Here is a 25,482-nt window from a genome sequence, read left to right on the forward strand (position 1 = left end):
CATTTACACATATAATTATCATACATAAAGACAAGAATATGGGAAAAGGTGTAAATAGCTTTGTTGAGTAGAAGGAAGAATTACAACCATGAAATCCGATCCATTGTCACTCCTCCAGCTTGGGTTCCAACCAACGTCACATCAAAATCACAACATTGTGGTAGCATAACAATACTTTCTTACAATCTCAAACCTCACACCAACAGTATCTCCTTACAAATTCTCAAAGTCAAGCCCCTGATCACTTAGATGAGTGCTCAATTTATAGGAAAATGGAGGAGGTTTGGTCATAAATAAGGGTATTGAATGGCCTTCAAAACTTAGAGTTAGTTTCCATGGAGGAAAGGATGAGAAGATAGGAGGTTACCTAATTCATTCCCTATCCAATTTCGAGCTCATAAGAGATGATAAGTGTGGGAATCTTCTAGAAGGCTCCAGAATATAAGAATATTCCCATAACCCTATGAGGATTTCGCTCAATCTCGCCCAGCGTAGGTCAAAGTGGGCCTAGGTGCTCTAAAATGCACCCTAACATGGACCTACCTACACTGAAGCGCACTTACCCTTGACCAAGGCTGCGTTGGTCCCTCAAGGAGGCATTTCGGGAGGGATTCAGGCCAAGAAACTCTCAGGGAAGGATGCATTCAAAGTGATTACTTGTCTAGGTCATGTAGCAACTAAATTAGGGTTTGATGAGCCCTAATAGTATTGATCTAAATGATGGGAGTGATGTGCCCAAATGGATCTGTAACAGCTACCCCTAAAGCATGAAGTCGAAAATGATAATGTCGAGTGATATGATTTATGATGTGATGAGGAGGTTCCGAAGCGGATGGTGACCTACATCAATTACAATACATAATATCATGATATTTTGATTTTTTCATGAATTACTGAGGGAAGGCATACCCATGCTCAACATATAAAATTTCATTACAAGTACATAGATAGTCATCTACAGATATAGACCCATGACGGGATGACCATCAGTGTAAAGCCATCGTATGGATGATTTGGTACTTTCCTGAAATCATAGCCTGGATGGATGAAACTAGATTCGGGGTCTTCTATCTTGTTCAATTGTTCACTCAAGTACGAGTCTAACCATGTGAATATGTGATCTGAAGTCGAACATGGGAAGACACCGTCTGATTACCAGCCAATGATGTAAGTCGTTAACAGATGCGAGAGAAATCACTGATAATGATAATTATCCTCAAGGTACTGCAGTACATTCTGCATGGTGTGAATGGATGTTTTGATGTCGAACACCATAGAAAGTCTTTCGGTTGAAGGCCAGTGATGTCAACCTATCGCTGGAAGTGAGAAACCTGCCATTGATGTATGCAAGCCTCAAGGTACTGAAAGGGTGTTTCTAAGTCAACTTCTTGGATAATGTGTTGATGTCGACAAGAAGCAACTCATTGCAGGAGGGCCTTGATGTATCCCACATCAACAACACGAAACGAGTGTAATGATTTTTTGGAGACGGAATGTGACTAATGACACAAGGTTCAGGAATGGTGGTCATGAAAATGAAGGCTTATGAGTATTGCAAAGGATGAACTTTAATTGAGTGACTTCTCTTTAACATGTTAGCGACACTGAATGAATTTGCAGCATTGACCCAAAACCAAAGTAATGGATGGTATGATAGACCAAGGTATGATGACCATCAAGAAGATTACCCAACCCAAATAGTCATAGTGATGAAGTGAAAGTGTCATGTTCAAGAGCGACCTGTTGCCATAAAGTGGTTTACCCCTTTTCCCATTTTCCCCATTCATTTCTGACCAATACCTCTTTATTTTTATCAAGCTGGAGGAGTATAACATATGTTTGTTGTATAATTCCACCCTTCGGGTGAATCCATCACTATGTGATGTTTCAACGAGTCTAGCGAAGGTGAAACTCGGTCTTGTCATGATGGACAAGTTTGTCGCTATTTGATGTTTTAACAAGTTTAACGGCAATGATAACTCAGTCATTTTCATGTTTAGAGAGTTTGAAAAGGGACAAAAGAAAACTCCACAAGTTCTTTTTCATAAGTTTGTCTCTTAAGTTTGAAAAAGCGTAAAACAATACGAGAGATAACCTATTGACCATGTTCGATCAACGTATTCCTTTTTCATAAGTAATCTATCTCAGTCTAGAAAAGGGTTAAACTTATACTGAGTAGATGTCGTTTCCACTCCATTTACAAGCTGAAAAGGACAAGCGCTCAGCAATCTTTTCATATTTCGAGAGTCTGAAAAGAGCTTAAAGAGGACTCGACTTAGAGGAACGAGTGGTGTCTAGGATAGCAACTGGTTTCGGTGATGTTGGAACTTCTCAAAACATGTTGATTTATGTGAAGAGGCTGACTAATAAGACCACTCATTGCAATTGTTCCTCAAAAAAGGATAAAAAAACCAAGTGAAAGCATATGATCAGCCAGGCAAATAGTGACGATGGAAGGAGAAAAACTAAGGCTCATCTGATGGAAGAGGCTGATAGAATGGAAATCACAAGGGTTAAAATGGAGATGGGTTCATTTTTACACAAGCTTGAACCATAGCGAACTATGCTTGGATTCAGTTTCATGTTTACACAAGCTTGAAACAAAAAAACTATGCTTGGATTTAGTTTCATTTTTACACAAGATTGAAATGAAAAACTATGCTTGGATTCAGTTTCATGTTTACACAATCTTGAAATGAAAAACTATTCTTGAATTGGTTTACATGCCCCCAGCATGATGACTCGATTCTAGGTGCATACCCCCCAAGCTTCATTACATTCACCTAAGTAGACTACTCGTGGCTATCAGGTGGATGGAATGAAGGTTCATTTACGAGTTCAAGTGAAAGACTCGACTGGGATTTTATGAAATCTAGTCAACGACAAGAATTGGAACTTTTCTCTAGGGGACCTTGTTTCATTTTTTAATAAGCTTGACACAAGACAAGGAACTCTGCTCAGATTATTTGTTTCAATTTTTAACGAGCTTGACACAAGACAAGGAACTATGCTCATATTCCTTGTTTCATTTTTTAATGAGCCTGACACAAGATAAGGAACTATGCTCATATTCCTTGTTTCATTTTTTAACGAGCTTGACACAAGAGAAGGAACTATTCTCATACCCTTTGTTTCATTTTTTAACGAGGTTGACACAATACCAGGAACTATCCTCATATTCCTTGATCACGCCCCATAAGTGGTCATGACTTCCAAGAGGTTCTCATCAAACGGAAGAACAATGCTCTAGAAGGGATGCCTAACAAGGAATCCATTAGAGAGATCTAGTTCCAATGCCCCCAGTACATAATGCACAACATCACGGAATTGATCGTCAATTGATATAGGCATGGAATAGGTTGCCACATAATTAACCCATGGCGGGGAAGATACCATTGGGACAAAAGGACCATTTAGGGAAGATGGTTGACTGGAAGCCATATTTGGACCGGGAAATGAAAGCTGGTCAACGGTGACAATTTTGCCTTCATGTGGGAAACACATCACTCGAAAGAGTTTTGAAACAATAACTCCCATGTCATAAACATAGTTGCGCCCAAGAAGTAAATTGTAATATAAAGGGCCTGGGACTACCATCACATTGAGATAAACAATTTTTCCTCCCAAAGTAATAGGCAACTAAGGAAGGATCCCTAATGGTTGACTGGTTCCTCTATTAAAATCCAACAGATTCTAGGTAACAGGCACAAGTGGCAGTGAACCAAGCACTTGCCAAGCAGTGGAGGAAAGGATACTCACAGATTCACCTTCATCTATAATTGTGCTAGGTACAATCATATTACAAACATGTACTATGATCTGGAAAGGCACATAAGAAGGAAGACGACATCCTACTAGTCGATTCCAATCAAAGGAAGTGACCATACTACTTGGAGGGGGTACCATAAGAATGGGAGAATTACCCCCTTGAGTTATGAGAACGGGAGAATTTTCCTCCTGTCTTGATGGAACGGGAAGGTTGCCTCCAAGCTCATTGGAATCTGAAGAAACAAAAAGAACTTGAGTGGTATCATACTCACTCTCTACGAGAAAGGTACGATTAAATGAAGGTGAAATCGGGTCAACTGTTTCCTCGACCTGTGATTGGTCAGGTATAGACTCATGGGATTCACATTCAGAGAGAGTGGGTTTGACTGACAGTTGATTTGGGTCAGTCAATTCATCAACTAGTGAAGGATTAAGGGAGAGTCTCCTGTAACCAGATGGAAGTCGTTGCGGAGAAGTAGGACGATTATCCAACACTTTTTTGGCTTCATCTAGATAGGGACAAAGGTGAATGGGGTGATTCCCTTCACATAACCTACAGGGAAACTTAACTTTACCCTTCTTTCCATGAACTTTACTACCACTAGTTGATGGTGTGTCACCAATATGATCTCCAAAAGTTGATAACACGGGATGATGTGAATGAGAAGACCATTCTTCTAATATCTGAGGAATATCAAGATAATTTCGAAGAAGATGGTCTCCCGTACAAAGTTTGCATGGATATCGAACTTTGTGAGGCTTATCAGACAGTTTCTCATCAAAAGTTGCATTCAAAGCAATGGTTGCTTGGTTCCCCCCTGCTGAATTTTCTCCTTCTTCTTCTTTTCCCTTTCTTCTTCTTCTTATCCACCTGGTTATTAGTGTCAAGACTTTCACCAGGCGAAGAGGAAGAAGGAGAGGAAGAAAAAACCGAGGAAGAAGGAAAAGGGTCAACTTTAAGATCAACTGGAGGTTGATTTTGTCTAGTTGGAGGAGTACTCGATTGCGGAGAAATCACGACATTTTGAACCAAGGAGGTTGAAAATAACCATACTTGCAATCCAATGGTAAATCCCAGAAGGCACAATGTAGCCATATAAGGAGCACCAATATTTTCAAAAGGAGGAACAGGACTAGGATTCCTATCAAAAGGAATTCCTTGATCGGTGGACTGCAGAGTTGTTTCCATATGTCTCAACCTAAGATCAACTAAGGAGTGAGTGTGGAGGATGTTATCCACGGTCAATTAATTTTATTTTAATTAAAATAACATAACAAAACAAAAGAGGGATAATCTAGGCAAAAGGATTACCAAGCAACTGTGAACTACAATATACAGCCTCAGTGAACCAAGGACTTAACATCCATGCAGGCAATCTCCCCGAATGTTGTGTTCGATGTATCACAGTGTACAAGGCAGCCGACTTGGTTACCTAAGGATGGATATTAACCTAATGTAGTCCTCGCATATATACCCGAAAGTATGTGGAGGCCCAATCCATGTTAGCACTACCTAATGCGAAACCGCACAGTGAGAGCATTCCTTTATACTTTTTGTACTATAACACCACCCTATATACCCGAAGGTACTTGGATGAGCTAAGATATACGTATTTGAATGAGGTATCACACTTGGAATGTATCGCGGACAATTAATGACAGCTGCTATGTTTTATGATGTCGGAACACGTCTTTAGCCTAGAACCTCTAAATGTTATGTGTTAAGTTGCAATGCTCCATTAAGTTAATTCAGATGAATTTTAAGTTGATCTTCTTAAGAATTTGCCTTTCAAGGTTCACCATGTGATGTATGTTTACAATTCCTAGAATGCAACTAACATGAGAAACATTCTTTCATTCAATTAACAATGAAAACGGTAGCTAGTAAGGGATAGAGCAATTAGATCTTTGACAAAGAGCAAAGAGCACACCTAATGCAATTTCCCTAGCTATTCCTATTAAGCAATCACAAAATACAATGTGCAAAATGCAAGTTTTTCTTTTCATTCCCTTTAGTGTTTAGATGAACAAAAGGAAACTAATGCACATACAATCAATCAATTTTTTGCAAGAACGAAGACTTTACGACAGTGCCTTTTCGAAAGAAATGAAGACTTTTATGACTCTTTCTTTTGAAAAAATATTAATCGACTATAAACTAAATTTGACAATGAACTGATAGTGATAAAGAAATCACTTAAGAAAAACTAAAAAATCAAGGCCAAAGTAGGGATAGGAGAGGAAACACAAATTGATTTTAGAAGTACAACAATCATTGATCTTTTAGCAAGCAAAAACAGAAGGAAATTTGTGGAAAATCAAGTCAAAGGTGGGATTTTTTATCTAAGGAGTATCAGCGCAGCCCTGAATAGGAGACAGTTTGCTTTAGAGCATTGTCCTCAAGCCAAGGGTGCTCTGCAGCGCTCTGTGTCCTGACCAAGCTTGCGCTAGTGCCAAAGATGCCATTCTAGGGGCTTTCAAGCACAATTTTTACCAAAAAACACTTCAAAAAGGCTGAAACAAGATCAATGGAAGCAAATAAAGACTACTAGGGTGTACTAGGATGAAGGTAAACTACCCAAAATGATGATCATTCCCCAACGGGGTCGCCAATTTTTTATGTGGAATTTTACATCTACAGATAAATACAATTTCCCTAGGTGGGTAGCTACACCTAGAACAATAGACTTAAAGTTTTATTCTTTTTCTATAGAAGATAAATAAGACAAGGGACCTATGTGTTATCTTTCACTTTCCCTTTGTCTCCTTTGTTTGGCTCTCGTTGCTCCTTCTCGAACTTAATTCGCTCGACAAGTACCTGCAATCATAAACAGAGAACAAAAACCAATCAAAGCAAGAGATCTATCTACTATAAGAAAATGGAATCGAAAGAATTTACACATATAATAATCATACATAAAGACAAGAATATGGGAAAAGGTGTAAACATCTTTATTAAATAGAAAGAAGAATTACAACCATGAAGTCGAATCCATTGTCACTCTTCCAGTTTGGGTTCCAACCAACATCACGTCAAAAGCATAACACTCTGGCAACATAATAATACTTGCTCACAATCTCAAACATCACACCAACAGTATCTCCTTACAAATTCTCAAATTCTAGCCCCTGATCACTTAGATGAGTGCTCAATTTACAGGAAAATGGAGGAGGTTTGGTCATAAATGAGGGTGTTGAATGGCCTTCCAAACTTAGAGTTAGTTTCCATGGAGGAAGGGATGAGAGGATAGGAGGTTACTTAATTCATTCCCTATCCAATTTTGAGCTCATAGGAGATGATAAGTGTGGGAATATTCTAGAAGGCTCCAGAAGATAAGAATATTCCCAGAACCCTATGAGGATTTTGCTCAATCTCGCCCAGTGCAGGTCAAAGTGGGCCTAGGTGCTCTGAAATGCACCCTGACATGGGCCTACCTACACTGAAGCACACTTACCCCTGACCAAGGCTGCACTGGTCCCTCAAGGAGGCATTTCTGGAGGGATTCAGGCCAAGAAACTCTCAGGGAAGGAGGCATTCAAAGTGATGACTTGTCCAGCACATGTAGCAACTAAATTAGGGTTTGATGAACCCTAATAGTACTGATCTAAATGATGGGAGTGATGTGCCCAGATGGATCTGTAACAGGCATTGATAGGCAACAATGGAGATAAAGATTTGAATGAACTATGGCATAGGAGGATGGGATACTTACACCATGGGGATTTGAGAATTATCAGAAAAACAATATTAGGAGTTCCAGAACTAAGTACTGAATGAGATGATGTATGCAGAGGGTGCGCTCTAGGCAAGTATGCCAAAGCAACATTTTCCAGAAGTAGCAATAGAGCTCAGAGTGTTCTAGGATTGATACACTCAGACATCTACCAACCTATGTCCACAAAATATCTTAGTGGTGCCAAATACTTCATCACCTTCATCAATGACCATTCCAGGAAGACTTAGATCTACTTTCTAAAAACCAAGGATGAGGTTTTTGGTTGATTCAAAGAGTTCAAGGCTCTAGTAGAGAATCTGACAGGAAAAAAGATAAAAGTGTTGTGGTCAGACAATGGTGGAGAGTACATTGACAAAGACTTCACCGATTTTTGCACTAGGGAACACATCAAAAGAGAGTGGGCATCTCCATACAATTTGGAGCAGAATGGAGTAGCAAAAAGGAAAAATAGGACTATTGTGGAAGAAGCTAGGGTAATGTTGAATGATCATGATATGCCCAAATTCCTGTGGGCGAAAGCATGCAGAACAGAAGTTTATGTCCAGAATAAGACTCCACTCAGGGCATTAGGCAAAATCACTCTGGAAAGGGTCTTCACCAGGAAGACACCTTAAGTCAGTCATTTTAGGATATTTGGGAGTTTGGCATATTACCATATACCCGAAGAAAAGGAAAGAAATTAGATCAAACTGCTGAGAAAGGATATCTTGTGGGATATAGCGAGAATTCTAAGGCATATAGAGTCTATCTTCAAGGGAGTAGGAAGGTAGTAGTTCGGCGGGATGTAAATTTCATGAAGGATAGAGCTTTCAATAAATCCCAAGAAATGCCTTACGAGGAGCAACCAAAAAACGATCTGTTGGTCCAACCACTCTGACCAGTAGAAACTAGTACCAGCAATTCTCCTAGAGGCAAAGCTTTAAAACAGGAGGAATCTCAAGGAGAGGAAGGTCTGATAGATGTACCCACTACCAGTGGAAGAACAAGTCATGAACTTTGACAGATTCTATGGGATGCAGAGGACTTAATTGGTGCACCCAGGAATGATAAAATGGAGCGAAGATAGCTAGACAGATACAAGGCCCTAGTAGCTCAGGTCAGGGAACCCTCTAGTTTTCAGGAGGCCATTCAGCACAAGTATGGGTAGATGCTATTGTGGAGGAATATAGTTCTATAATGGTCAATGATGTCTGGGAAGTGGTACCTAGGCCTCAGGACAGGTCAGTGGTAGGTTCGAGATGGAACTACAAAGTCAAATATGTTGTAGATGGAAGTGTGGAGAAATATAAAGCCAGGTTTGTGGCTAAGGAGTATGCTCAAAAGGAAGGGATAGACTACGAAGAAACCTTCACCCCAAAAGCCAAGTATACTTCTATTAGAACCGTGATATCCCTTGCAACACAGATGGGGTGGGAGATTCACCATATGGATGTCAAGACGACGTTATTGAATAGGGTGATAGAAGAAGAAGTATACATTGAATAGCTAGAGGTTTTGAGACACATGAGAAGAAATCTCATGTATACATATTAAAGAAAGCCTTGTATGGGCCTAAACAAGCACCTAGAGCATGGTACGGTCGAATTGAGGGCTACTTGCAGAAGATGGAGTTCATCAAGAGTGACGTGCATCCTAATCTCTACTATCTTATCGTAGAGAATGAGCCTCTAATCCTGGTGTTATATGTGGATGATATTTTCCTGACAGGATCATCCAGGCTCATCAAAGACTATAAGAAGAACCTAGCCACAGAATTCAACATGAAGGATTTGGGACAAATGCATTATTTCTTGGGGTTGGAATTCTGGCAACAAAAGGGTGATATCTTCCTTGGACAAGGGAGATATGCTACAGAGATTTTGAAGAGATTTAGGATGCAAGACTATAAACCTATGGCTACTCCAATTATCACCAACTGGAAGAAGATTGATGCATCATAAGATAAATATGTTGATCCCACCTTGTACAGGCAGCTTATAGGGTCCCTGATGTATCTGGTCAATACCAGGCTAGACATTTGGTACATTGTCAACACCCTCAGTCAGTTCATGGTGGAACCCAAGAGGGTGTATTGGGCAACAACCAAACATGCTCTCAGGTATATACAGGGAACAATCGAGCATGGACTATTGTACACCCAAGGCAATGACATTAGACTGAGTGGATTCATTGACATAGATTGGGATGGAAGTTCAGTAGATCAGAAAAGTACAACTAGTTATTGTTTCAACATTGGAACAGGAATGACCTCCTGGTGTAGTAGAAAACAGAAATTTGTGTCTCTGAGCTCAACTGAAGCAGAATATATGGCAGCTAGCACAGCTTCGAGCGAAGCCATATGGCTTAGGAAATTGCTTGTGAATCTATTCAAGAGAAGGATGGAAGCGACCAGGATTTTGTGTGATAATCACAGTTGCATCAAGCTCTCTAAGAATCCAGTATTTCATGATCAGTTGAAGCACATTGATATCACGTGTCACTTTGTCAAAGACTATGTCCAACGAGGGGCAGTACAGCTGAGGTACACTCCCACAGGAGAACAGGTGGTAGACATCCCCACCAAGGCTCTAGGAAGAAAAAAAATTGTTTATTTCAAGGAGAATATGGGGATGGTGAAGAATCCATTTCAGTAGCAGAAATGGATAAGTATCGGGAGTTGTAGTGTAGTAGTTAGCAATGGTAGTGTTATGGGCAGTATGATGTAGCATGTTGAGAGGGAGCTGCTGTACAGATGTAGCAATGGAAGTGGCAGTTTCATGGGTAACGGTATAGGAAGTAGTAGTGTAGTGGATGTTGGGCAGCAGGCCATGCATCAACACGGAGGACTGATGCAGAGGATCAGTGTGATGCTTCTATGGTGAAGCATTGTTATAGCACATTCCTCACTAAGAGGGATTGTTGATTTTTGGTAGCATCGGATGTGATCTAGCCTTGAAATTTGGTGGAGAGGCTAAGGCACATGAGATATCCATGACCCAAAAATCGTTTGGATAAATTCCACCTCGATGAGGAGTTATTAAAATAATTAATATTTTTAATGAGTTCCTAAGTCTAAACTTAGGAAAATAAAAATATTAATGGTTATTAATAAAGATAAGGGTGAGAAGCTTCTAAGAGATGAGGATCAAGTCTATTGTAATCTTATTCATTTATTAGAGACTTAATCTCGACCGTTGATTCATCAACAGGAAAAGCATAAGAGAAGACTTGAGGATCATTTGGAGACACACCGGCAGATACTCAGTATCCCAAGGAAGATCGATTCCCAAAGAGAAGGAGATCAATTTCAAAGGGAGAGTTGCAGGGTGGAGGAAGAGGAGGGCATCAACAAAATTCACTGACTGAGGAGGATGTGACGCAGGGGCATTGAGAGACAGCATAGAGGGAGACGCAGTACAGGGGAGACGCAAGCTGACGCACAGGGACGTAGAACCACGTAGAGTGACACAAAGATGACGCATAAGTGGGGGAAGGGTCTCCAAGGTGTCAAAAAGTTTCCAGGAGAAAGTATCAAGTGTTTTCTCTCAGTTTCTATGTAAAATCATTCCTTGTAAAGCGATTGTTGTTGAAGATTAATAAAACCCTCATCTGCTGCACCGATTTTCCCACATTGTGTTTTCCCTGGGACAATTGTCCAAAAACAACTGCATTGATGTGATTAGTTTTTGTGCATGTATATCATTGTTATTTTCTCTGTGTAATTATTTGATAACTACAATAGAATTTATTTTAATATTTTTTAGGGATTTCGTAAATAACTTATTATGAAGAATAAGTAGGTGAAATAAACCAGTTGCTGCAGTAGAATTTCGGGTTAGAAATTTTCACAGAAAGCATCAATGATCATAAGTTGCATGAATAATAAAGACACAAGTGGCGGCCATATCACCATGTAATAAATTCCATGTCATCAGTCACTATCAATCCCAGTCATCAAGGGTAGTGACATTTCACATATTCATCACATAATGATGCGGAAGTTATGATGTAATGATGTAATCATTGTGAAGAAAAATAAGTGGAATTCCAAGAGTCATGTATGGAAAAATGAGTCATGGAAGTCCAAAGGAAATGTAATACCAAGAGTCATATGTAATTCCAAAAGTCATTTGGAAGTCCAAAGGTCACTAGGAGTTGGAAAGTCAAGATTCATGGGGATGTGAAAGGTCATGCCTCAAGTTCTAAAAGGATCCTCATTTCTTGTGTAAGGGAATTTTAACCTTGTCTTCTCCCATAAGGAATTAGAGAGATAGATTTAGTACTTTTGGGGAGCAAGTAGCGGCTCTAACATTCCACTATTGGATCTAGTGATGTTCATTGTCATTATGTATCTTGTAACTTTTGCTTAGTATCAAAGCCTTTTAGGCCAACACATTTTCACACATGGATTGTGGATGTTTCTAAGACTATTCTTCAAATGTTTATGATTCATGTTTGATTTCACATGTACTATATTAATTGAAATATTTCGGTGACTTTGGTGTTTAACTTATTAATAATGTGTTGTAATGTTTATAAAGATCATCGCATCTATGTGAACTACTTTGTTCGATGTTAGACAAATATTTCTCATTCATGTGTGTCTCCATTAGGGTAGTACTATTACTTCTCTCTTACAGACTCATTTTATTCCCCCCCCCCATGCAGTGAAAGAACCTCGATACATATGTAATTGAACATTCACAAGGCACACTCTCTTGCTCATTCAAAAGCACATATGTGCTTCTCTCTCGTGCTGATAGCTAAAGCCAAGGTAAATATTTAAGTCAAAGACAGTCAAGTTGTATTCCAGATGGGATTACTACACCAAATGACGTGAGGTCTAATTGGGACCTCATATCAAGGAGATCCCCTGTATGTTGACGATATCTAGCACCGTCAACATTCTGGTGCTAGAAGGAGGGTAGCCAGTTTTTTATGGTTGATAACTTTTCACACCCTAAGCATTCATCTTCTGGAAAACATAGCAACATTCTGAGCACCATTCCAATTCCTATTCCCATAGTAGGAGGGTCTTCTCAGCTTAGTCTGAAGTTGTCATATGAGGTTACCTACAAACAACTCTGGGCAATTCGACCTATAACTTGTCGGTTTGAAAAATTTATCGGTTTACTACCCATTACTTAGAATCACCTGCATCATCTGAAGAAGAAAGAAACAACTCATACTAGTGTATTATCTTCAACTATGGAAGATTTGGTTTATGCCATTCTTGAAGAGTTAGCGGAATGCTCTAAAGACATAGTGTAGCAAGATCCACTTCCACCTGTTAATGAAGGGCATGAGGAAGACATTTCTCTTTCTAAAGGAAGTTTTTAGTTCAACGACAGTTTAGACAGTCATAGAGAAGGCTCCTCGGATAATGAAAAGGAGGAGGAACCAAGAGACAAAGACATGGCCGACCAAGACTTGGACTGGATGGCCCAAGGGCCTCTCGCTCTTCTAGGTAATCTTCATAAGATGCCCAGGCACTTGGAAAATTTGTTATCAAAGTTCGATCTAGATAAAAAGACAAAGGCAAAAGATCACATCAACAATTTCTACATGCATCTATGGATGTTGGAAGTAAGGTACAATGATGTTACTTGCAGGATTTTTCCTTTTACATTAGAAAGTAGAGTAGCACCATGGTATCATAATTTGCATGTCAATTCATTGCACAGTTGGAGGGACTTTAAAAAATTATTTCTTGAGAACGTCAAGTGAGACTTCTAATAGCAGCAAGCCTCCCAAGTCTTTCTCGTTCCAAAGGAATAATAACAACAAAAACAATAATCAGCATGCCAATTCTACCCAAAGTTTAAATATTGCGTTGAACATAGAAAGAATAGGTATGGACAACTATTTCTCTTTCCACCATGAATATCATTCAAAAAATACATGCCCACAATGGAACCACAACATGAACGCTCTGGTCATGTGCATTGTCGATTCCTTATTAGCATATGAGCACTGGGAACAAATGGAAGAAACAGAAGAACCTGCAACAGCTGAAGAGAGTACCAGAATTGGACATGCAATGAATGATTTTGATTATATCTATAATGCTAACAAGAAAAGTGTTGAAGCACCACCATGGAATGAAGCCCCTCCTCAGAAGAAAAATAGTCAATACAATTTAAGGAGTAAAGGGCCCATTTCTGAACAAGAGATGATGAGATAGAAATTAAAGGACAAATTGTTAAGAAGGATCTCACCACTAAAAAATCCTGCTCATAATACATAAAATAAGTCTAGAAATACAACCGATCCCAAGAACACTTCCTCTAGTTGAAAAAGTAAGTCTGTCACCTGGAAGTGTTGAAAAAAGCCACTCCTCCAGACACTTCAGCACTACCTGTTAAAGGTGAGACAATTGAATATAACATAGTTGAGTATTTGAAGAGATCTCGAGCCAATATTTTCATATTTGAGCTCGTGAAGATAGTAGGCCAACATGAACTGCTAATCCAAGCCTTTTCACAACCTTCCCTATGTGACAAAGCTTCTACCTCTCATAAGGTGTCCATTAACTCTTCTAGTTCCCTTGAATTTGTGGTTAATGATGTAACATTAGAAGATAACGCTCGTAGCCCCTCCATTTTTATTAACTTTTGAAATTTTCAATTACAATGTCCATAATTTCTTATTATATTCTGGTGCATCTATGAATGTAATGCCATTATCTATTGCCATCAAAATAAATGCTAAATGGGACAAAAATGATGCACAAATTATTTAGCTAGACAAGTCTCTTGCCTAAGCTATTAGTGAACTCAAGAATGTTCTTATTTGATTATCATTTGATCAATGAGTTCACCAATGTATAAATATTATGATTGTTGACATCCTATAAGTTTATGGTTTTCTCCTGAGAAGAGACTGGTCTAGTAAGATACAAGATTATTTTTCTACAGACTGGTCACATTTTTGGCTTCCGTACAAGCACGGGAATAACCATATTCGAGTGGAAAGTGATCCATACATGAAACACACTATGACACCACTTGAGGGCCATAATGAGATTATTACCTTTGTCGATCTAATATTTGGAATTTTTTCCTTGAAACTAACCACGTGTTTTATCAAGCATTTCCATCACTTGTTCCACCATATACCTAGATGGAACTCCTTCCTTGTTCTCCAGCTGGTGTAAATGAATCTTCTAATATAGATGTACATATTAATAGTAATAATAGTGTACAAAGTATCTTAGTAGCTAAAAATATTTGGACTTTATATTTTGATGGTTCAAAGACATAGGACAGCTCTGGAGTTTGTTGCGTACTCACAGACCCATGTAACAAGAAACATATCCTTTCATTCCATTTGGAGTTTGTGTACCAATAATACGGTTGAGTATGAAGCACTCGTAGTTAGATTAAAGAAATTGGTCGACCTAAAGGTAGTGATTCTCAAGGAAATTCGTGACTCGGAGGTGGTCACTCATCAGGTACGAGATACTATTCAATGTGTTTCACCAAATCTTAAAAACTACCAGTAGGAGGTATGTCGTTTAATTAATTATTTTAAATCTTTTAATATCACTTATGTTCCTAGGCTACGAAATGTCGCAGCAGTTGCATTAGAAAATGCATCTACAATGATGTCGCCATTGAAAAATGGTTTTTCTATTGAAATTATATATAAACCATCTGTGCCAGATAACATCACTAATTTCCATGTTTTCAATGACGACCAACAGATGTTGTACTTTACGGATAATGTAGACATATTCAAAGATGTTTTCATAGAAGAGAATGAGAATGAAAAGCGTTTTACAGGAGGCACATGATGCAACGAAAGGAGACACTATACCTAAAGATGTGGTGTCCCTAGAGGAGTTATATGACCTGCAGAACCAATTTAGGGGAACAATCAATACATATACTCAAAGCTCAAAATCATCATCTGAATAGGTCAATCTAGGAACTCAAGAAGATCTGAAGTTTGTGAACCTGTGTACATGTTGTTATCCATAATAATGAGAGGCATTTATCCACTTATTCAAACAATATCATGATGTATTTGCATGGACATAAAACGATTTAAAGACATATGACACTCGTATTATCTAGCATGTAATTCCCATAAAGGAAGGGGTAAAAAAGTTCTAGCAGAAACTAAGGAAAGTATATCCAACATTGGAAATCCTCATACAAAAGGAATTGAGAAAGTTTTTGGATGCTTAGATTATTTTTAAAGTCAGACACTCCACTTGGTTTTCAAATCTGGTCCTAGTCAGGAAGAAGTTCGATTAAATAAGGTCATGCATAGATTTCCATAATTTCAACCAGGAAATTGATAAAGATAATTATTCAGTGCCATCCATGGAATAGATCCTCCAGATAGTATCTCTGTCTAAGATGTTCTCGCTATTAGATGGTTTCTTTGGTTACAATCAACTGCTAGTAGCGAAACTAGATCTATTGAAAACTATCTTCAGGACCAAATGGGGAACATTTTCTTTCAAGAGAAATTTGTTTGGGCTTATCAACGTCAATGCTACATTTCAAAGAGCAATGGACATCACTTTATGAGTAAGAGCATAGTTGTTTATTTATATGATTTTGATGTTTTTTCCAAGAAAAGATCAGATCATGTATGTCATCTAAAAAAAATATTTGAGTGGTTTTGCAAATCTGAGATTTATCTTAATCCCAAGAAAAGCATTTTTGTTGTATTAGATATCATTTTGGGATTCAACTGCGTTAAGTAAGTCATTCACATATGACCATTTCCATGAGAGGTAGTCGTAACTGACTAATTTCTCATGAAAGAGCGAAATTAAAGTTAATCTTGAGAGGGTAAAAGCTATTACACAAATCTCATTCCCAATGAATAAGAAGGATATGCAGTCTTTCTTAGGAAAGATCAAAATCCTTAGAAAAATCATCTATGATTATGCTTAGATAGTTAAGCCTTTACAGGAGATGATTAAGCAAGCCGCGAGATACAAATGGCACAAACAGGAAAAGGATGATTTTTCTCAAATCAAGCAGGCTATTGTTGATGCACCCTCATTATTTAGTCTAGACTATGGCAAATATTTCTTGCTTTACACCTTTGTTTCGAATTCCTCTATTATGGTCATATTAACTCAAAAGGGTACTTAAGGAAAAGAGAAGCCTATCTATTTTATGAGCATCGGACTACAGGGGTTAGAATTAAATTATCCTACCATTGAAAAACAAACATATGTTGTATACAAGGTAGTTAAATATTCCAGACCCTATATTTTAAAAGCTTACACGACCATTTTTTTCCTCACCCAGCGGTAAGAACACTCTTCGTGGAGTAGGAACAGAGTGAGAAGAGGGAAAATTGAATGACTTGCTTACAAGAATATGATCTGGAATTTAAACCAGTTCATACCATAAAGGGTCATGGCCTCTATAAGTTGGCATTCGAAGCAAAAGATTCTCCCATGCAAGATATTTCAAGTTGGGAGCACGAGATAGAAATTTACAATGTATAAAGTGTTCCTCACTTCCATGTCTACAATGCCATGGTATTCCGACATATGGAAATTTCTAGAGCATGACACCCTTCCCACACACATATCAAATAAACAAAAGAGGGAAATTTGTTTGAAATCACTATCTTACCAGTTAGTTCACAGAGTGATTTTCATAAAGCACCACAATGGGGTCCTGTTAAGCTGCCTTGAGCCATAGGATACAGAAAAGTTACTTAGCTATTTGCATGATGGACCTATTATGCCCCTATACCAATAGGTGTCATATATCATGATTGACTTGGTTTAGCTTTGTAATATATTCATACCTTTACTTGTTGCAAAGGTTTTCCATATTTGTAAAAAAATCAAAAAATTTTAAAAAATGTAAAGAGGGTATACCCTAAAAGAAAAATCAAAGGGTGAAAAGAATAAAAAGAGGTCAAAAAATGAAAGAAAATGAACCCCACCAAAAATAAAAGACCAGGAAAGTGTGCAAGTCTAAATGCCACTACTTTTTTACTTTTGTATAATAAAATTGTGTGTAGCTTGTCACTTATGCCACAATGCATGAATAGTCGAACAATTTAAACTTGACTAGTTCACATTTCAATTTCATGTTGTAGAAATAGAGAATAAAGACTAACCAAATAGTTTAATCTTGGCAGATAAATAGATAGGTAGAGTGAAAAAAGGAAATTTGATCCCTTGGATGAAATAAGTGTAGACTTAGATAGTCATCACCATGTAAAAGAAAAGAAAGTTTGATAAGGGTTTGCCAGTCTAAGTGCACCCTAATAAAGAAGTAAAAATGCTAGGTTAAGTAGGTAGGGTAAGTAGATGATGGTTGCAAAATAATATGTGGTGAATGATAAGTCTAAATGTGTAAATATTTTACTTTCATCACAAGGCAAAGGCATGTATCACATGGAAGGCACATCAAGCAAGAAAAGTCAAAAATAATTAACTTCCCTACTCATTTTCCCTAAATTTTCACTAATTTCCCCTAAGTGCCAAGGTATCTATCAAATTAGAGGGGCTCAGAGCATTTCTCTGACTTTTGGAGGGACCAGACCCTCGGCCCAATAATTTATAATGCCTAAGTACTTAAACCCCTTCATCAATATTCACCCCCCTTCATAAGTCATTCGTTTCCCTAATAAAGCTTTTCCTAAGTAAAATCCTATTTTACTTAGGAAAAATAAAAATATTTTCCATATAAACCCTCATGTTCACTTAGCTTAAGTTTTAAACATACATGAAAATGTTTCGAACTTAACGCACTTCGTATTCATAGTCATATTAACCATTAATGTAATTATTATATAATTCCCCTATAAAAGTTACCCACTCCCATATTTTTATAAATATGAAAAAACCCCAAATTCTTATATATCTCACCCCTCGGTTAAATATAACCATAATACAGTCGATAAATGGGATTAATTAACTAATCCGTAGTTAATTAAGAGCCTGATCCCTGCCATGAGGATTAATTAGTCACCAGGATTAATTAATAACTCTGTAACCAATCACATCGCCCCCGATGTAATTAAAAAACCTTAATTATGTTGGGCCCGCCCTCCATTAAACTTCTGCCACCCCACCTCCCTGATAGTCGTTCGATCGGACCCCACAGATCCGACGGTTGCCGTGTATATCGTATGGGCCTCTAAAACCAAACTTTAGCATGCGATGGCAAGCGGTTTTCTGAATAGTTCCATCGCCACGTGTCGCTCATCGTATGGAATCGCGTGGTCGCACCCAAATATTGCCTCCCCTCCGTTAGTGATGTGATGAAAACCGCTTACCACCTCCTGCTACCAACAAAACATCAAATCTTTTGCCCGCTAACACCACCTATCCAAATTCTGAACCCGCCAAAAGTTGACTTTGCATAAAAAACAAAGATAATCAGTTTGGCGTCCTATTCTACGAAAGCATGCATGCAGCAGCCTGAACGTTGAAAATCAACCAGCTCATGCACCCAGCCGTCAGCCACCCTCAAACTTGTAGTTGACGTCGTTCCAAGTCTGCCATTCACACCCAGTGAACCTACATTCCATTACTCGTCATTAAAAAATAGGTATTTACTAGCTTCTGCCCTGAAACCCTGTGAATACTTGCTTTCCTCTGCAATTAATTGGAAAAAAACCCAAATTTCACCATAACTTTGTTACTACATTTAGAATTCAAGTTCCCTAGACCCTCTGTTTTCACCAATTTCACATAAAACCCCAGTTAACTATCTGAATCCATAAGAACCAGAATGGAAACCCCTGTGGCCCTAAATGTAGCACCTATTACTACCCCTCACTGTGATTTGGACTATCTGCCCCTGGCAGATAAAGATTTTCAAATAAAAGACCTGGATACTGACAAAGACCACCTAAAAGTATTTTGCCAATGCCAGGATAATTTCATGAATGTCTATGATGCCATAGGACTTTGGGAATTAAATCTCCCAATGTACTTTCTCCCCCCTATGCGCATTTTTCCTGACATTATCCATCATTGTCATGCCAATTATGATCCCAACCTTAGAGTAGTAATATCTCCAAATCAAACTATTCTCTTCACAATTACTACAAACTCAATCAATGAGATGCTTCAGTTTCATCCCAATCAAGACCTCACCCCCATTTCCCTTGGAGATTTTCTTGAAAAATCATCTAAATTATCCCAATCTGAACTCAGTCGCCTTTGTCAAACTTTTGTGGATAAGGAGCATCAACCCAAAAATCCCCCTCCTTATTTGTCAGTTTTCTTCACAGAGATAGGAAAAACTATAGTTAATATGATAGTTGCAGTCATGGGATTCAATACTAGTGAATTTGTGGATGAATTGACCCTAGTTTTGATGTCCATCTTTACCCCTGGTCAGCCCCCTGCTGTCAAGTACAATTATGCTGCATTCATTGCTGAGAAAATCCATGACCAGTTCATGAGGCTAGAAAATGAGAAAGTGTTCAAGTATTCCACATTCATCTATCACCTTATCCTCTACTATCAGTCTGACAAGTTCCCATTTTCTATAAATAAACTTGATACAAAGGGTAACCCCAGATCAATCATTTTTTGGACTTCTATTTTCCACCATTCTTTTGCTTGTCCTTATTCATACAATGAATTCATTGACCAGTTTGTCCACCCAGTGACCACCATGCTGACAGGAAATCCTCCTCCTAGGATTAGTGATGAAATCAAAAGAATCCTTTAGCTATCCAAATAGTACAAGGTAGGTGACTGGTACTTGTACCAGAATCACACAGAAATCAGGATATATGGTTGTGAGCTCCCTCCATTCAAGCTACCAAAATATATTCCAATGAGGTTGTTTGCATTGGAATATTATAGACAAATGATAAACTCTGATCAGATTCACTTTACCAAGGCCAAGAAGAAAGCACAGTTGAGAATCAAGGATCACCTAGGCCCATTTTTCTGCAACAATAGAGAAGCAGGCAAAGCAGCAGAAGAAATCCTAGAACACCTGAAATTAAGTAAAAGTTTTGGTTGGAGATATGACCCACATAGTTTCATTTGTGATAGGAGAATGAAAAATAGGTTATCACCATATTTTCATCACAGAATCCCTAAAATAGAGCAATATGAAAATATGGATGAATGGAGGGAAGGAACTCTTGTTGAGATGGATAGTGATCAGGTCAATGTAGAAAATGTGATGAAAGACCTAGAAAAGAGACTTGACCTGGACTCTTTTGAACAGGTACCAGTTGGGACTTCTCAGAAGCCAACACCAGGAACTAGTGCCTCTACAACAGATACTTCTCAAAGGCACTCGCAGGAAACTAGTGCACCCCTTGCAAAATCATCAAAGGGGAAAGAACAAAGAACCAGCACTCCAGCATCAGGGCAATTAGACATGTCAAAGAAGCCTGAAATCTCTAAAGAATAGGTTCAACCACAGACCCATCCACCTCAAGTTAATATGAGAGATCCCCCAGTTTTGCAGACTCCTCTGAATGAGGAAAAGAGCTTAAAGGGAGACAGGGAAGTAGCTACCCGTACCAGTGGTCCTTCAGACCAGCCTGGTGCTCAGAGGCACAGGCTAAATCCACAATCAGAAGAAGAATTTTTTGAAGAAACAATAGGGGGCTTGAGAAAACAAGGTGAAGATAGTCAGCATACATTCCTAGTAGATGGAACACCTTCCAGTTCACAAAAACAGGAGCTTGAAAGACAGAAAAGTACTGAAGTTTCATCTTTCAGGTCTTCATCTAACAAGACCTTATACATCAAAGAAAAATTCAAACAAATAAAGGCCAAAAATGAACAGCTAAAGGCCAAAGCTTACACTCAATATTTGAAGATGGCTCCTACCAATAAAACCACGTTAATGTCAGCTTATGACATCAAGGAAGGCAAAATGCAGATGAGCTTTTTAAAGCCTAAAGTACAGCAGCCCCAATCACTTGCAGACTACCTCAAAACTGATTTTGAGGTCTTGGCCAAGGACATTCACCCCATAGATCAAATATAATTGCATAAGCAAACAGGGGAAATGGTTTATTCAACATTGACAAGCAAGGCCATGATGGCACACAGATTGGAAAATTCACTGAACAATACCACTGCTCAATTACAGTTGGAAAGAGCCTCCTCACAGGCAAAAGACAATAGAATCAAATCATTGGAGGATTTGATTATTGGATTGGGCCATAACCCAAAAGATGTAAAAGCTACAGAGGCCCTAATAAAGAAGAAAAATGAAGATATAGCTGCCCTGAGAAAGCAGTTGAAATTGCCACCACTGATGCATCCACAGACTATTGAAGTAATTGAAAAGAAGAATGAAGAAGAGCTTATGGACTTGGTCCTCAAGCTAAATGAACAATTAAGGGTGACAAAACAGGAATTAGAGAAAACACTACAAAGCAGGCAAAGTGAGTCGACCTCAAAATGTAGTCCCAGTGGTTTCTACAGCAGTTCCTTCAACATTGGCAACAGCTCTTGCACAAAATGTTCCTTTAGCCATAGCAGAAACAATCACAGGTGTAGTTATAGGTACAAACAAAGGTATAGCACAGGGAGGAACCTCAAGTCAAAGCATAGAAGAGTTAATCAAATCCATGGAGGAAATGAAACTCCAAGTTTCTGAATTGCAAAAGGTAAAGGATAAATTCGTTACCTTAGAGCAGAAGTATGATGTGTCAAAGATCAATTTTGCTGAAGAAGTGAGGAAAAAAAAAGGCTTGGCTCAACAAGTGAAAACACTAGAAAAGGATCTCACATTTGAAAAGCCTTTAACAGATATCAGGAAAATATTATGGACCAACATCACTCAATCAATCAACGATGTATGGTCATCAATTCAAATAATTTTTGAACAGATTGACTTTGTCAAAGTTGTTCTTCAAGAGATTCAAAAAACCAAGGAAGAGCTAGGAGGAAAACTTGAAGAAGCTATCAGGTTAATAAACTTTCTGAACAGTAGAAACAGACATCAATTGGAACAACTGAATATTGAGGATAGAACTGGAACCATCCTAGAAATCAAGAAAGTATTGACAAAAAGAACTTTAATGCAGAACCTGGAAAGAAAATGTAAGAATATGCAAGAAGATATAAATGAATTTATGGAAAAGTTTGGCATTTTATAGAGTAAAGGACTTCCAAGTCCTTTAGTCATCAATGATAAGTTAATGAGGCATGAGGATTATATCGAAAAATTGGATCAGTATGAAAACAGCCAAGCCAGTTCATCTTCACCAAAAGCATTGCCTACAGGTAGAGTTCTCTATGATAGTCTGGAGAAACTCTTTTATGTTGAGCATGAATTGAAACACTTGTTTCTAGTACAGCCAAATTTTATAAAATACACAAAATCTAATGAGATCTTCAAGGAAATAACAAGGAGCAAGATAGCAGGGGATGATTAGTGGACTAATATGACAGACATCTTATGATTTACCTTGGTAAAAAGTAAATTGAAGTATTTACCATAGTCAATTTTGGTAAAAGAAGGTGAATGAAGGTAAAGCAGGTAAAGAGTATCAGAACAAGTAAAAGAGTATCAGTAAAAAGGTGAAAAGCAATCAGCCAGCACAGATTTACGAGTAGGACAACAAGATGCTCAATCATAGGGCCTGCCTCCAACTCATTCAACAAAAACAGGGACAGCAAGCCAGCAACTCACTTTCAGTTTCTATTTTCGAGACCATCTGTCTCTACATTCATGTAAAATATAGTTAGTTTTCCTAGATTATATCTCTCTCAGTTAGGAGATATTTTGTTGTAAATTTTGTATAAGTACTTCCTCATTTAAAGTATTGTGTGTGGATTCTTAGACATTTCTGTAGACTCTTTATTTTGGAATAAAGTGTTGTTGAACAACTTTTGTATGGCTGGCTGGACAAAGTAATAAAGCAAAGGACTTTTACAGGATTCCTGTGTCAAATGAGAAACAAATAAGTATTCTATATCTTATGTTTTTACAGTTCTCTTGTTTAAATATTTCACATGTGTTTCATATCTGAATGATAAACGAAAAATTATATTTCAGAAAGTGCTTTACTGCATTCTGTCTTTAAAATTGTTTATATTCTTAATGTTTTCTTCCAAGCTATCATAGGTAGGGAATTCTTAATTTCTCCTTGCTTCTTAGTTTATCATTGTGGCCATTTAACAAAGAATTCTTAATTGCTTTTTGTTAGTGATCACCCACTTTCCCTCATCTTGAGACTTTGTTGAAGGATTCTTAATTGCCCTTCTTCCCTTTCAAGACCATTTCATCCTTTGAAGTTATCATTTGTATCTCATTTAGCTATCTTGCCCTATGAAGCCCTCCTTTGTTGAATCATTCTGATCTAATTAAGCCATCTTCAGTTGACTCCATATCCCAATGGCCTGAAATATCTTGTTCTACCCATCTGCTCTTGAATTTCACCACCAAACAAAATCAAAACCCCCTAAGCTTTCCTAACTAGCCTAATATCCCATAAACAAAGCTAAATCATAAAGAGAGAGCCCTCTCTGAGTACAGATTGGCTAGATTCTGTACTTAAAAGTTGGTTTGTGGTTACCTCGGACCCCTTTCCTTCTTCTGACAACTTCAAGGAAAATCTGAGTGATAACATAGTGGCGACTCCACTGGGGAAGACAATTCCTCAATCAAAATAAATCTTTAAGAAAATTTAAACCCTAAATCTAAAAGCATCTTAAAGAAATCATAGAAGTTGTTTATTTGATATCAGTTAAGAAAACCAAAAATAAAAGCCAAAAATCTGGCTTCAGAAAGGACTTGTTACACTAGAGTCAATTCTAATCCTAATCCACCACAAGTGTTTGAGAACCCCAATCTGATCCCCAGAATTCTTAGGAGACAAGAAAATTATGTTAGTCCTCGACCCACCTTCAGATCTTCATCCTGTCCTATTAGGTGGATTTACCTTGAAGACCAACCCTTTGACGAATACTTTGAGACCTCTTTGTTTAGGACTTCATCTGACTCTGAATTAGCAGACCTAGTCCAAGACCCAGTGTTCATCCAAGAATTAGAGCTCCAAGCTGCCAATTTGTCAATTGATAGATATTTGCAGAACTCACCACAATCTGATCTTACCACTGAAGGAACACCTAATCCCTCTGTAATCACCTCCATTTCTGTAAGCTCATCATCATTTCCTCATACATCTCAACCTCAAACCACTCCACATTTGACCATCACTTCAAGCTTCCCATCCACAACTCAAACATCCATTGTTATTCCAACCCTAGCTTTTGTTCCACCATTACCTACAACAATGGCAAACAAATATGCCCCCTTGGTACTACCAGCAGACTTAGGTGCCATGCCCCAGGATTACCAAAGTAAAATCACTACTTTTGATGGCACTGGTACCTATACAGCCCAGCAACACACCAAGAAGATGACTGATTATTTTGAAATTTATGAAATAGATACTGATGATGTGCAAATGAGAATATTTGTTCAGAGTTTATCTGGGGAAGTTAGAACCTAGTTTAGAGGTTTAGCAGCAAATAGTATATACAACCTAGCAACTCTCTATCAACAATTCCTAAACCGGTGGGAGAAAAAAAAATACCCTCTTTAGATTCTATCTAAATACGAAAACCTAAAGAGAGGAACACAAGAAACTGTGCGGGATTATTGCACTAGATTCAATAGCGTGTATAATGCCATCCCTCAACATCTTAGACCCCCACCTGGTTTAGCCTTAATCAAATTCCCAGATGGATTTGATTCTGATATGGCTTTCCAGCTAAGATAACGAAACCCCCCTACTTTGGAAGATATGCAAAGTATAGCAATTAGTGTTGAAGCCATCCTAATATCAAAAAGAGTCAAGGCTAGGAGTGAAAGGAGGATACCATTAAAGGAAAAAATCTCACCCTTTGAACAAAAGCTAGATGCCATAATTAAAGGAATGGATAGACTAGGAGACAGAGTGGAAACAATTGAAATGAAATCTCCTTGGGATGGTCAGCAAACCAACACAGGGAGAATTCCTAATTTCATAAAATCTAAAAACCCAAACACTAGAAAGAATGGTCCTG

Source organism: Pinus tabuliformis, chromosome 5_2 (genome assembly GCF_031772625.1).
Source record: "Pinus tabuliformis cultivar Carrire ecotype Pingquan chromosome 5_2, CPIR1, whole genome shotgun sequence".
Lineage (NCBI taxonomy): Eukaryota > Viridiplantae > Streptophyta > Pinopsida > Pinales > Pinaceae > Pinus > Pinus tabuliformis.